At 37.0% G+C, this 16,466-nt stretch overlaps 1 long non-coding RNA gene across 1 annotated transcript in view; it reads right to left on the reverse strand.

Moving 5' to 3' along the window:
• LOC128202471 (uncharacterized) overlaps positions 1-16,466 on the reverse strand; it is a 338,352-nt gene that overhangs the window by 57,059 nt on the left and 264,827 nt on the right. The gene's annotated exons all lie outside the window — the stretch shown is intronic.

Below are 16,466 nucleotides of genomic sequence, written 5' to 3' on the forward strand. Positions count from 1 at the left end.
AGAGATGATAGGTGAGGATGAAGCGGGTCAGTTAGTCCACTGTGAAGAATCTAACAATAAATCAATCACGAGAGGGAACCCCCCTGGAAACCATAAAAAAAACCTCACATGAAGTATTTTTTTAAATGGAATGGTAACACCGCTCGTGCTGAAAATAGGCCAATAACCCATCGTGACGATTTTATTAAAAAATAACTATGATGATTTCCATTAGGGAACCACCAAGGGGAATTCCACTTGACATGGGGTATTTTTTTTTATACAACTTACAATGCAAAACAAGCTGACGGCCCACCTGATGGAAAGTGGTAACCGTCGCCTTTAGACGTGAGCAGTAGCATGGACATAACAAAGTATACTGTTTCGCGTATGATACCTCCCATGCGTTGCTATTCCTGAGGACTCAGATGTTATTCCTCTGTACCCAGTAAATTCACTTCCATATCCCACCCTTCAAACCGAAACACAGCCATGCAAACACAACTACTTCACGGTGATATTGCTAGCAATGGGTATTTTAGACACCATTATTTTATTTTATTTATTTTATATCACAAAAATACAGAGTTACAGAAATTATGTTACATTAGCATTCAGAAATCACGTAGGTGTACATTAATACTAAATACATTCAAATTATTTAAATTGTATTAAAATCATGCAAGAAGTATCGTTTTAATGTACATTTGATGTTGCTAATAGTAATATTATTCCTTACATCGGTGGGTAGTTCGTTAATAAGTCGAGGAATTAGATAGTCGGCCGTACGCTCACCATAACAGTTATTTACGCGAGCGCTATTGGTACAAAGTTGCTTCCGTGCGACCGCCCTTGTATGATACAGCGTGATTAATTTCATTCCAATATTTTTTGTTAAAAAAGTTTTTCTTAAGATATGTGTATTTAAATTGTAGATGTACAGGTAAAATATTGCAATGTCAAAAAGACCAGTGACGATCCCTTTCCCCCCCATAATAAAGTAATGAGATCCATCTATATAATTATTTTATTTTCTTATTATTATTGTATTAAATTTCAAGTTATTACATAGAATATATTTTTACTAAGTATGAAAAAATTTAGGTTTTATTTTTAAATATTTATTTTTACATCATCATCTTCCTACCCTTATCCCAATCATTTGTGGTCGGCGTAATATGATTTTATCCATATTACAAAAAGATTTGGTTTTTAGTTTTACGACCGGCCACCTGCCTGATGTCAACCCTCTTTGGGAATGCAGTTGTTGGTGGTTTCCGCCACCTACAGTATGGAGGAAAGGATTGAGGAAAAAGGAAAGGAACGTTGGAAAAGCGTAAAGGAAATTGGTGAATGAGGGGAATAAGGGACAATATTTATTTTTACATATTTTTTAATAAATTTGAGATTATGTACCACAAAAAGTCGACTTCAACTGTGCCAAAAATAGTTATTTTTATTTAATACAAAACCACTGAACCGATTTTAATACATTTTTTAAGGGAGCAATCTGTAACTATATCCTTTTATATTAAAAAAATAATTTTTCAAATCGGTTTACAACTGATCGAGTTATGAGGTAACAAACAAAAAAAAAAGAATAACCGAATTGAGAACTTTGAGAAATTGAAATGATAAATAATTAATTATAATAATAAACTTTTTTCTATGCATTTTATAATGGAAAGTGGTAACCGTCACCTACAGACATGAGCAGTACCATGGACATAACAGAGTATACTGTTTCGCCCATGATACCCCCCATGCGTTACTATTCCTGAGGACTCAGGTATTATCCTGTAGATTCACTGTCATATCTCACCCTTGAAATCGAAACACAAACATGCAAACAACTGCTTCATAGTTGAAACACGAATCTATATGATTTCTTTTTTCTGTCTAAGGCTTTATTATTAAAATGTCAACCGTTGACTTACAATACTCCCAAGGATGTTTTGTCTCTAAACTACATGTAAAATAGCTATTAAATTACTATAAACACAATTATGCTTCCATCAAACCCGCGATAGTCAAAGGCAACACACGAAGAGCCGCGTCCAAAGTGAATAGTTTAATCGCGGCTGCGGGCGACGGCAGGAAATTGGCACTAGCTGAGCTTCCTGCACCGCGCGTTCCTCTGCATTACTATGTATTGTAAATAATGTAATTACGTTTCCCCCGTGTTGCCAGCAATAAATATTAAACTATAATATAATTTAATTTCGCGTTGCAAGCAGGTGGTTCCTTCACGCTTTTTTCCATGTGAAAACACCTGCGACGCAACAAAATTACTTTCTGGTAAGGCTTGCGGTTTTTCCCTTTCACGTATGTGTATAGATAAGTGTAGATTATTTTTGGGATGTTTTTTTTTTCTCAGTGTATATGATTACGTAATATGTTACAGAGTTTTGCAAAAAAAAAAATGTAGTATCAAATGAAAAATGTGTGGATATGAGCTTTATTTCAAACAAGGCTAATAATTGAACACTAAGTGTCAGGATAGGACACCTTGTCACCCAACCTTACCCTTTGTTCATTTCGTGTTTCAATCGTGAAGTAGTTGTGTTTGCATGACTGTGTTTCGGTTTGAAGGGTGGGATATGGCGTGAATTTACTGGGTACACAGGAATAACGCCTGAGTCCTCAGGAATGGCAACGCATGGGAGGTATCATGGGCGAAACAGTATACTCTGTTATGTCCACGGTACTGCTCATGTCTATAGGTGACGGTTACCACTTTCCATCAGGTGGGCCGTCAGTTTCTTTGCCATTCTAAGTTGTATAAAACTATAAAACAAATGTAAATCAAAAGAAGAAAAGAGAAATAAATACATAGATATATAATAATATATAATATATAAATATAGATAGATAAATAGATATCAGTCTAGAAGATACAAATATTGCACAGCATTTATTTACATAATGCAATTGGATTTTCCAAATCATTTTCCATACTAAATTTTGGGTAAGATACAAGATACAAGAGGTATGAGACCTTAATCCTCAGGATCGCTACTGCATGATAAATAAATGTATTTTTTTACATGAAAGAGTCACAAACATTCATTCGTCCATCCATCGTTTCAAACTTTCACATCATCATTTCAGCCGTTATTCGTCCACTGCTGGACATCCTCCATAGACTGCCATAAGGAACTAAGAAACTTTTACATATATAATATTAATTGGACTCTTACACATTCATTTTTTGACATTATTTACTATTATTTTCAATGTTATATAAATAAAAACATTGGTTTCATTAAAAATGTATACAGCTACAGCTATACATAAATGTAAATGCCTTTAAAATCCGGAAATTGCGAGTGCATTCCGGAATCTGAGCACGTGTCAAAGCTTAATAGCGCCCCCCTACCAAATAAATAATTAACGAATAAATTTCGTAGTTAGGATAAACACAATCAGTCCCGGCGCGCGGTACAAGGGTTGAGTCTTCTATCTTCTTGTGTTTATGAATTTTACTGTAAATTAGATACTTCGTTGCCGCGTCCCAACCCTTCGTGAGACCACAGTGAAACGCTCCATACCTGAGGGATTTTTAGATCCGCAAATACTTGAGCGATTTAATATTAAGATTAAGTTAAAACAATTTTAACCGTTCGTTTAATTAAAGCGAGGTTTCCGTGAGGTGGTACAGTTGTATACCACTTAGCTGGGTATCGTCGTTTTGCGTATTTAATTCGTATGACAATATTGCCGGGTGTTTGTATTTTGGTTTGAATTTGAAAAGAGTTTGTTTTATTACTTTATTATACAAAAAGACGACAATGCAGGCAGAGGGGGGGGGGGGACTGTTAGTAGTGCGGATTACCAGTCGCATTCCACATGGGTCTTTCCTCGAAAGCCATCGTGCTGAATCCCAGGTGTATTCATCACGATGGGCTACCTGATCTACCTTTTCATTTTCACCTGTCATTCCTCACTGGTGCCCCGCCAGCGTATACAGTTAGCGCAGGCGGAAAGGGATTGTTAGCAATGTAGTTTGACAGCTCTATTGCTAGCAATATGTCCTATCAGGTCGACCTCCCTGTGGTTCCCTCTGGAAACCATCGTGAATAATTCTTGTTGAATTCGTCACAATGGGCTAACTGACCTACTTCATCCTCACTTATCATCCTTCACTGGTGCCCCGCCAGCGTATACAGTTAGCGCAGGCGGGGTTACCATTCTATTATCATAAAAAAATGCTGTTACAAATATAAATAGTATTAGGTGGTTTTATTTTTTAGATAATTTTTTTTCTAGTTAACTGTGAATACCAAAAAGAGTAAAAATAAGTGCAAATAATAAGGTTCAATGATAATTTATATATATAAATAAGTAAATTATACTGTAAGTTTTAATATAACCAAAATCTTGAGTGAGTGTAAATCGCAATTTTCTGGCGATCAAAAATAAATTTTAAAAATAAGATAACATGACGTTAGTTTAATTATATATTTTATTACGCAGAATAAAAAAAGAAATGAAATACACGCATAGATACTCTACTACAACGGTCACTGTAAGCCCGCATTTTGTTTTATACAACTTAGAATAGCAAACTAGCTGACGGCCCACCTGATGGAAAGTAGTAACCGTCGCCTATAGACATGAGCAGTACCATGGACATAACTGAGTATACTGTTGCGCCCAGGACACCCCCCATGCTTTGCCATTCCTGAGGACTCAGGTGTTATTCCTCTGTACCCTGTAAATTCACGCCATATCCCACCCTTCAAACCGAAACACAGCCATGCAAAAACAACTGCTTCACGACTAGAAACACGAATGGGACAGAGGTACCCAAGCAATCGACTTTTGTACAAAGTCTCTCCCTGGTAAACTAACAATTATTAACAATCCCTTGCCTTCCCTAAAAAGCTTAGGACACTTTCGTTCAAACTGTCTCTATACCTAAAATTTAAGAAGGCTTATTACCTTCGATGATCAAAGGAAACAAACTACAGCAAACTAATAAATAACAAATTTAACATATTAAACATTCCTAGAATTAAAAACAAAAATCGTCATACATTTTTTTTCGGAATAAAACAACTAATGGATAATGGAATTCTGAGTGAAGAATGCACAATATCTGAGCGTAGGGTTGGCCCCCGCGTGTTAATTAAATGTTTTGAATACGTATCTATTATTAAAGGGGCGTGGGGGTCGCTCCGGGTCGCCGCTTTGTTGTAATCTGTGACAATTCGTGTTAACTGTGACATTCGATACGGGCTTGAAACGAGACACAGCCTTCGGTATCAAGTTGATTTTGTTTTGGAGATTAACTCTTAATTTAAAGAGTTTCTGGAGTTTCCTCTATTTAAATATATATGTAGTTATAAAGTGACAGAATAAACGGGTTATTTAAACGGATAATTGAGATTTATTTATTGATTTGCAATTTCATCCATGTTTTTTTTATATAACTTAGAATGGCAAACAAGCTAATGGCCCACCTGATGGAAAGTGGTAACCGTCGCTTATAGACATGAGAAGTACCATGGACATAACAGAGTATACTGTTTCGCCCATGATACCCCCTATGCGTTGCCATTCCTGAGGACTCAGGTGTTATTCCTCTGTACCCAGTAAATTCACACCTTATCCCACCCTTCAAACCGAAACACAGCCATGCAAACACAACTGCTTCACAGTAGAAACACGAATGGGACAGAGGTACCCAAGCAATCAACTTTTGTACAAAGTCTCCCTCTGATAAACGTGACCAAGATATGTTCATTAATTGGGATAAAGGTAACCTATATCTTTCTCCATTGAAATGAAATGAAATGATTCTCCATTCCATATAGTACATATATACCAAACAGCGATTGATTGGAGGGAAAGGGATTGTTAGCAATGGAGTTTGACAGCCCCATTGCCAGCAATATGCTTTATTAGGTCGACCTCTACGTGGTTCCCCCTGGAAACCATCGTCAACAATTCTTGTGGATATCGTCATGATGGGCTAACTGATTTACTTCATCCTCACCTATCATCCTTCACTGGTGCCCTGCCAGTGTATACCGATAGCGCGGGTGGGGTTACCATTCCATTATCATCCATTAACAAAAACAGCGATTGATTTAGCTGTTAAAACGTTAAGAGGTAACGAAAAAATAAACTCACATTCTTATTTATTATATTATATTAGTATTGGTCCCGTGTGGTCCCGGCATAGAATAGGCTACATCTTCCTTTTCCGTGGGTGTCGTAAGAGGCGACTAAGGGAGGGCGAGAGATGGGCAGCAGTGTTCTTCTTAAAACATCTTCAAACTCCAACTACGGTTGCCAATCCACTTGCCAAGTGTGGCAACTACTGGCAAATCCCCCCCAAAGGGTTTATGTTGAGCAATAGGCAGTTAAAAGCTGATATGACGATGATATTAGTAAGGATTTGTATTCACACCAAGGAATACACGAAGACATACATATACACTGACACACGACCCATTGAAACTGTGTAGAGATGTTGTATCTCTGTACATCTACCAAGTATACCATGGGAAGTGCTCTGAGGAATTGTTCGGATTGATACCTGCTGCTGATTTTCACCACCGTACAACTCGCCACAAACTAAAGTTTCATTCCAATCGAGGACGAGTGGTGGTCTTCCACCGTGCGTTTTTCAAGGTACTTTCTACTCACAACCACTCTTTGGAATCAACCTCCAGCAGCAGTATTTCCGAACTGATACGACAACACAACCTTCAAGAAAAGAGCATATTCCTTTTTAAAAGGCCGGCAGCACACCAGCTATATCGTTGGTGTTGTGTGTGATCATGGGCGGCGGTAGTCACTTACCATCAGGTGAGCCGCATGCTCGTCTGCCCCCTGTGTTGTAAAAGAAAAACACAGCACATACTTGTATTACAGTGTATTAAGCTAATTGGCATTTAGCTTAATACGGGCATTATTTATTTACTTAAATTACTTTATTGATCAAGTGACAATGTGGTTCAAAAGGCAGTCTTAATTGTAATAGCATACATATGTATTTTTAAAATAACTTCTATCAGATGGATATTTTAAATTTAATCGTATTTTTCTTTGTAATAAATACATATTACACGATATTATTGTTAATTGAGAGCTTTTTTTTATGGATGATAGTGGAATGATAACTCCGCCTGCGCTATCAGTATACGCCGGCGGGACACCAGTGAGGGATGATAGGTGAGAATGAAAAGGCAGAGTTAGCCACTCATGATGAACAATTGGAATTCAGCACGATGGTTTCCAGAGTGGACTAACTGGAGGTTAATCCGCATTACTAACAATCCCTTCCCCCCGTCAATTTTAACATAAGCTGTACAACGCAAATAAAATTGCGGGCATTGCTACTTGTTGCAGATTTGGCAATTAAAAAGCTTACAATGCCACGCGTGTGGGGGCTGTTGTCAGTCCTAATTAGTGACGTAGTTAGTACTTATGATATTATTTATAACGTCAATTAGCAACAAAACAACGTAAACATGTACCGAAACGAAACTGGCTCGCACACCGTTATTCGGACAGTTTGTTTTTGAGTTTATTTTAGTGGCAATAAAATTTACAACCTGTCCCAACACCAGATAAGAACCTCCGGGCGACGCTCCGGCTCGTCGGCCACAGACGCACGAACAAACAAACCTTGTTTGTTGTAGTTAATTTTATCATCTCATAAATAAACATAACACATTATAATTCTCGGCGTTTATTGTTGGCGCTGCAAAGATAAGTTTACGCCCATTCTATCCACATACAAATTTGGAACTCTGTACGTTCTCGTATTTTTAGTTGTAAATTAATTTTGTTCTTTTGAATGGAGACACTTTAGATTAATTTCCGTTAATTTTATTCGTTTAAAATATTGTCGAGTTGTACGGATTTTAAGATAAGGGCCGTGAAACGAATCGAATGACGAAATTATAGTGTTGTAAATTTTGAGTGATCGAGTGGTTTTTTTTTTTTATTGAGGTTGATTTAATTTTATGAATGGGTTTTGTTGGTTGGTATTTTTAATACCGAATGTATATTATTTTAATTTTGTGCAGTGAAATACACATGTTTGGGCGTGTTTTAAAAAAAGTTCGTAAGTTTCTATGCCTATAGAGAAAAAAGTATTTAATTTAATTTTTGTTCATAATAATAAAAAATGTTTATTTATTTATTTAACTCTTTATTGTACCATAAACAAAAATATACAATGACAAGTGAACAATTCAAGTGAAATACAGTAACATAAATATAGATTGAAATATATACCTACATAAATAAAATAAAAATACTACGGCAATCTCTTACAGACAACCTTTACATAGTTTTTTTCTTTTCTTTTTTTTTAGCTCTACAAGATTGATACAATTATGAGACATATCTAACCGCTTCCATGGCATATGTACAGTGCATTTACCATGTATTGGGATGACGATATTATTTTAGTACTGTCTATATAGTACATTTAATTTTACAATCTGCATCTTTATTTATTCATTTTATCAGCTTTTATCTCACGTTCCCCGACTTAAAATGTACGAGAAGATCCGGCGAAAGGTGTCGGATGTGGGCTCCGTAGCGGATTTCTGTCATAAGTGATGTCCGCTACGATGAAGAAAAAATATTTTCTTCTAAGAGTCTGTTCTAGTAATTTAGAGCTTCATATACTAACTCGACTTCCTTCCTTCTTATACTTGGCCGTATGATCCCGGTATAGAATAGGCCATCCCTTCCTTTCCCGTGTCGTAAGTCACGGGTGTCGTAAAAGGCGACTAAGGGAGGGCGAGGGATGGGCATCAGCGTCACTCTCAAAACATCTCTAAAGCCTAACTGCGATTGCCAACTTCCTGCCAAACGTGGCAACTACTGGCAAAACCATCCAAGGGGGAGGATTATGTTCAGCAGGTGACAGTTAAAGGGTGATATGATGATATTATTGCCAATTTTGATTATTTGCCCAATGGTTGACTGGTAGAGAACACCGTCCGGTGTTAAGTCCGCCATATGTACCTACATAGAATTTCACTGTGCATTAAAGTTTAAATAAATAATTACCAGAGGGAGACTTTGTACAAAAGTCGATTGCTTGGGTACCTCTGTCCCATTCGTGTTTCAACCGTGAAGCAGTTGTGTTTGCATGGCTGTGTTTCGGTTTGAAGGGTGGGATATGGCGTGAATTTACTGGGTACAGAGGAATAACACCTGAGTCCTCAGGAATGGCAACGCATGGGGGGTATCATGGGCGAAACAGTATACTCTGTTATGTCCATGGTACTGCTCATGTCTATAGGCGACGGATACCACTTTCCATCAGGTGGGCCGTCAGCTTGTTTGCCATTCTAAGTTCTATAAAAAAAAAAAAAAAAAAAAAAAAAAAAAATAAAAAACTAACTAAAGGTGCCGTGTTAGTGGAGGCGAGAAGCATTACTTCGGTTTTATGTACATACCTCTTTAATTTAGCTTCTTAAACTTAAAATTTTAACGGTTAAGTACGGATTCTTGATCAGCAGTACAGAGTACAGCCATACAGTATAGAGTAATAAAGATTTTTTTTACAACACAGGGGTAAACGAGCATGCGGCTCACCTGATGGTAAGTGACTACCACCGCCCATGATCATCCGCAACACCAGCGGCATTGTAGGTGTGCTGCCGGCCTTTTAAATAGGAATATACTCTTTTTTTGAAGGTTACGATCAATTATCAAGATTCCATTTACGTTATTGAATACGGAACCCTAAAATAGAGACATTATTTTATGTCTTTTGAAGTTGCGATATCTCAGCACAGACAGATCAGCTGAGTTTATATTATTAATACCTTTAAATTAGGGTCGGATTGTTAGTAATGCGGACTACCAGTCCCATTGCTAGCAATAAATCTTAATCTGCCTGGAAGAGATCGCTTTTAGCGATAAGGTCGTCCATTGTTTTCTCATTGTAATTATTTCTTGTAATTGTTTATATTTATAATCTTTTGGAGGAGACAATAAAGAGTATCTATCTATCTATCTACAAAAAGCACGATAAAGGGGCAACATAATCTACTATATTTCTGTTTTATGACTTAAAATAGGGTTTAATAATAATGCCTATATACTATTTAGATCTCAGACAAAACTAATCCAATGCGAAGCGGTTGACAGCAGACAATTCGTGCCGGAGCTAATCCGCGCTTTCCTGTCGTTTCCTGATGTCATGCAAATCTTTTGCACTATTTGTAGAGCTAAAAATGCTACGACCAATCTTTATTATTGTTTTTTTATGCAATTTAAAATGGCAAACAAGCTGACGGCCCACCTGATGGAAAGTGGTAACAGTACCGTATGTTATGTGTACAATTCGCATCTCGTAAAGATCTTTGTCCGTACAACACAAAATTTTTTAACCATCATAAATGAGTATTCGTTCTGCAATGTATTTAAAAATTTACTTCAAAACTTCAAGAAGTGTATTTCAAAAAGCGATTTCAATTGTGAACAAAAACGATATACGACCAGATGTTTCTTACTACAAATATTTTTATAAGTAAATTAATTTGCGTGCATTTTTGAATAGTCAATTTATTATTCTACTGCCTATTCGGAATGCAACTTCAGCTGAGAAGAACGGGCGAGATACTCAGCTGTTGCTTTTTCAACAAAAGTTGATTTTACAATTGTAAATATGTGCTAATATACTCGTAGTACAAGAGTTATTTTTATTATTAGACAAATAATGCCTATTACAGGAAATATGATATTTTATATATATACCATACCATATTTGCTTTGACATGTCACTCTCGCTTGATAATATATTGATAAGATCTACCCCAAACTAGCATTTAAACATAATTTGCGCTCTTATTTCTTAAAAAAGGTCGATTTATTAATTTCATTCCTTTTTTTCACACTTTCTCTTTAACCCTTAAATACCTGAAATTTCAAATTTGCAACCGAGGTTTGCATTGTTTCATCGTTAAATAAATTTAAATATTTTGATTACCGTAATGCTTAAAGTATCAAAAATAATACCAGATGTATTTTTCAAAATAAAAATATCAAAATATCGTTTTCATTTACTACTACTACTATTATTTTTCCCATTAGTAAACACAGTAAAGGGTACACTTATATATTTTTTTATTTGATTTAAAAAATCAGGCTTTTAAGGGTTAAAATTAATCTTGCTGGTTACCTTGATTGTTTCAATCGCTCTTGTAATACAGTCAATTCTTTGTTATAATAATTTTTTTATGGAGCGTCCTCTGTTGCTTTTAAATTCACTGCCATATCCCACCTTTCAAACCGAAAATGCCACAGCCATGCAAACAACTGCTTCATGGTAGAAACACGAATGGGATAGTAGTGCCCAAGCAAACGACTTTTGTACAAAGCATCCATTTGGTAAATATTTATGTATATGTTTGTGTCAGTCTAATGTTTATGATATATGAATATATCAAGTATTGGTTTATTTTTCCTCTATTCAATAATGCACCGCCTACTTATTTCTCGGTTTGCTCAACGGTTGATTGGTAGAGAACACCGTCCGGTGTTAATTCCGCCAAATGTACATAGAATTTCACTGTGTATTAAAGTTTGAAACAATAAATATACATATATATACATATTTTTTTCTGGAAGTCACATAAATAGTTGACCGCACTACATAACTAAAATATGGAAGTTGCGAAAAAAAGGTTGGATTCATACAATAATAGATACCAGCCTTTGTTATGATTTGATCTAAGTACACACAAAGGAAATAAATCTCGGTGGGGTCACCGAGTCGAGTTCTTGAGATCTCAAGTGATCGTTGATTTGACAGCCGCTTGCGATGTACACTCATATACAAAGATATAATTTTAACTGCCCATTAAAAATGAGACGATTTTCGACTCTAATTGAAGGGAGTAAGGAAGGATTGTAGTTCGTAACCAGATAAAAGGATGGCATAAGGTTTCTTTATTAAGTTCGCGAATGATAGATACTTAAGTCGCCTTTGAAATGTTGATGGGGTCTCGTTACCTTTGTAGGTGTCTCGGATTTAGTGTAATTCTGTTTAGAGTACTTTAGTTTGTAATCAAAAATGTTCGGTAGCTTTATCTCTATTCAGGAATTACGTAATTACAGATTCATATTATGCTTTTCTAAGCAGAACTGACCGTTATGGTCTGAAGGATTTAATAATAATAATAATAAACTGAGAAAAAGAGAAAATATCTCGACCTGACTCACGAGGAGACCGAAATGTGGGGGGTGACATCCACCGAAATCATTCCAATCGTTATGTCGGTGAACGGTCTTATCCCAACCAGTCTGGAACAACATCTCAGACGGTTGGGATTCCGAGGCGGCTCACTCTTAGATTCTGCCCGCATTGTACCGGTGTCTCTCCCTGGGGCCCTGAACCCCGGCTGAATGTGCTTCTGCCAGGGGTTAGTTTGCCATCTCCTCTCCTTAAGAGGGGAGATGTGAACTTTGTAAAAATTTCAAAAATAATAATAATAATAAACTCTTTATTGCGCACAGTAGAGATGTATACAATGATTTATTATCATTTCAGCCATTATCTGTCTATTGCTGACCTTCTTCCATAGACTGCCATAGGAACGGTCCTGAGCCACCTGCATCTACTGACCCTTTGCATTTGAGGTCGCCACTCAAGAACTTTTCTTTCACATCGGTAGTCGCTTCTTCGAGCTTTGTGACCAGCCCGTAGCCACTTCACCTTGCTTATCCTTTCTTATCTTTTAATTTATTTAACTCGTGGTATATTGATGGTACATTAACGGCGAAAGGCGATAGATGGAAAGACAATTTCAAACGTGTTTCAGGTAGCTAAAGATTTCCTTATGTTTTATGGCTATATTTACTAGTAAAAAATTAACTGTTGAAATAATTTATACACTTCGAATCGTGTTTTTGCCACAGGGGGCAAACGAGCTGGGTTTTCATGGTTGTGTTTCGTTTTTTTAAGGGTGTAGTTATAATCTAAGGGGATAAGATAAGATAAGGATGATTAATATGTACAGTAGACGAATCACAGGGTATGGATGCAGGCATAATACCTCCAACAGACGTTCAGTGTCCGGTGTCTTAGTATTTAGTATTTCAGTGCCTAGTCTCTGATGTCAGAGTTCCAAACCAGTGTCCGAGAATCTAATGTCTAATTTTACATTGTCTAGTGTCTAGATATCCGAGTGTCTGAGTGTCCAATGTCCAAGTGTCTGATGTCCGAGTGTCTGAGTGTTCATAATCTGAGCGTCTCATGTATGAGTGTATTGTGTTCGAGTGTTCAGTGTCCATGTGTCTAATTCCTGAGTATTCAATATCCGCATTTCAGGTCATATATGCCAGCCAATAGATAAATGTCGAGCTCTAAAGAAAGGCAGCTCAAACTGTCTTCAGTATTGACACCTTTTTTTATTTTTACAACACTGCGGACAAACGAGCATGCAACTCACCTGATGGTAAGTGGCTACCGCCGCCCATGATCACCACAATACCAATGGCATTGCAGGTGTGCTGCTGGCCTTTTAAAAAAGGAATATGCTCTTTTATTGAAGGTTATGTTGTCGTATCGGATCGGAAATATTGCTCTGTAATCTGTACCAGATTCTCTTTACTCGGGTGTTGCATGTGTTTGTAGGCTATGATAATTGTTTTTAACAAGCAGACCATATCTTTGTTTGATACTTTAATCATATTAAAATGCATGGCACGAAGGACTGCTACTCAATATAATTTATCATAAAACTACCACACGTACCAGGGTGGGTGAACCTGGTTTTTGAAATATGACATTTGAACTACGTACTCTTATCGATTATTTATACTCGACCTTATAACGACAATATTTATTCCGTCAACAGCCCGTCACACTGTTGACTTAACATTTGACTTGTGGTCCTACACCATCTTTGATCAAACATAATTAAGAAATAAAATTTCGTCAGGACATTTTCAAATAACGACTTTAAAGTCAGGCGACTGAAGTTTATTTTTAAATGTCCATCTTCGTTAATTAGACTATGAGTTTCATTTACGAATTTTGAGATAAAAATTCAAAGTCATGGTGGACTTTTAATTCAATATAATCTAGGTGTGTAAGGTAAAGAGAAGTGTAATGCGTACAAATAAGGTTGATATTAGTATATTCGGGTATCACGAGGGTTGGTTTGGATTTATTGCGAATATCAGTGACCTCTGTTTTTGTTAGCTGCTAGTTTAGTGAACAAACAGGGGTGGGTGAAGATGCGAGGTTGGAAGGGATCCTGTTTGCGACTTACAATATACTATTGCGTTTATTTCATAGACAGATACGTAGATAGATAGGTAATCAAGACAAATAATTAAATAGAGGACCTTCTAATCAATAAACGTTCAACTCAATACTTGGTATGGGGGGAAAGGGATTGTTAGTAATGGAGACTGAGAATCCCATTGCTAGCAATATACTCAACCAGGTCGACCTCCTCGCGGTTTCCCCTGGAAACTATCATGGTTAATTCCTGATGAATTCATCATGATGGGCTAACTGGCCTGTTTTCATTCTCATCGATCACCTTTCACTGGTGCTCCGCCAGCGTATCCCGTTAGCGCAGGCGGAATTACCAATCCATTTTCGTCCATAAAAAAAAAAAAATACCTCCTTATAGGGGTTTGAGACTTTCAGAGGGGCAAAAGGCCCAGAGAAAATTAAGAGGCGAGAGTCGAGATCATTCAGGTTTACGATATTACATGTTCAAATACAATTGTTGGCGATAGTTGTTTTAAATTCGCAACAGATCGTAAGTACAATTAAAATGGGGGACTCTAAAATAAACATACTGTTAATGTTGGCGGTAGACAAAATAAGGTTGAGGAACTATACACAGTGCCTAGAAGTGTCTCGCCAAAAATGGCTTAATTTTTTTATTTTTATATGCCTGAATTTGTATCATACAAGTTCGTTTTTAGTTCATATGGAGACTTGCACAATTCGCCGATGAGTGCATGAATATTAGGCATATTTTAGGGATGATAATGGAATGGTAACCACGTCTGCGCTTAAGGTATACGCTGGCGGGGAACCAGTGAGGGACGATAGATGAGAATGAAAGGGCAGGTCAGTTAGCCCATCGTGACGTACACTAGGGGTGTCACGTGCGCATCACCGACCCTGAAGAAACCTTAATACGTGTTTTTTGAAGAACTTCCTATATAAAGTCTTTAGGGAAAAACTTGGCAGGGAGCTCATTCCACAGCCTGAGCGTTCGCGGGAGAAAATTCCTTTGAAACCGCACTGTACGTGACCATTTAGGTCCCTGTCGATGGCGAGCGGTGCGACAATAAAAGGTGGCTAAATTATTCAGCATTATCTATTTTGGTCTAGTTTCGAGGAAAATCAACGTAATAGTGGTGCATGCGTCACACGAGTGGCGGGAGCGTGAGACTGTACGCATGTTTAGACTGTGTTTTGTTTTTTGTACGTTAAATTGACGATTCTACAGCTGTCTCGTTCAGAATTTTGGCTTACTTGCAGTATTTACGGTTGCTTCCGCAGTCGTTTGGAAGTTTTGTGCTGCCTGCGGTCGCGGAGTAACTAATGTCGTTTTCTAGGTCAAATGATCTGTTTTTAGATAGTGAACATTTTGATTAGATTTTTTTTTCTGATATATTATATTTCTTTCTTTCTTCTGATATTTTTTTTCCCGGATTATGATTAAAGCAGCGAGATAATGTCAGTATAAATAATTATTGTTAGTTGATTAGAATTATTTTGTTTAATTTTGTAAACACAAAAAAGCTTTTTATACCAGAGGCAGACTTTGCACAAAAGTCGATTGCTTGGGTACCTCTGTCCCATTCGTGTTTCAACCGTGAAGCAGTTGTGTTCGCATAGCTGTGTTTCGGTTTAAAGAGTGGGATATGGCGTGAATTTACTGGGTACAGAGGAATAACACCTGAGTCCTCAGGAATGGCAACGCATGGGAGGTATCATGGGCGAAACAGTATACTCTGTTGTGTCCATGGTACTGCTCATGTCTATAGGCGACGGTTACACTTTCCATCAGGTGGGCCGTCAGCTTGTTTGCCATTCTAAGTTGTATAAAAAAAATCTGTTTGTTTAGTGTTTATTAAATTACACTTTAAATTAGAACACAGTAATCATATAGATAAGATTTAGTTAGCTAATACAAAGAGATCGGATTTCTAGATACCATTATACCTTTATTAGTATTTACCCGTGATTTCGTCCGCGTGACCGGGATATGATTACTGATCGGGATAAAAGCAGCCTATATTCTTCTCCATTAAATATAGTACGTGTATATTAAATTATAAAATAAAAGAAAGGGTACAGAGATTTCTTCAGGGTCGGCAACGTGCGCGTAATACCCCTGTGATTGCAGGCGTTCTTAGGCTACGGTAACCGCTTACCATTAGGTGGGCTGTATGCTTTTTTGCCACCTCAGTGGTATAAAAAAAATTTTAGTGATTAGTTAAGTCGTTAAGGCGCTATAGGATAACAA

This window comes from Galleria mellonella, unplaced genomic scaffold (assembly GCF_026898425.1).
Source record: "Galleria mellonella isolate WM207_F2 unplaced genomic scaffold, CSIRO_AGI_GalMel_v1 utg99, whole genome shotgun sequence".
NCBI lineage: Eukaryota > Metazoa > Arthropoda > Insecta > Lepidoptera > Pyralidae > Galleria > Galleria mellonella.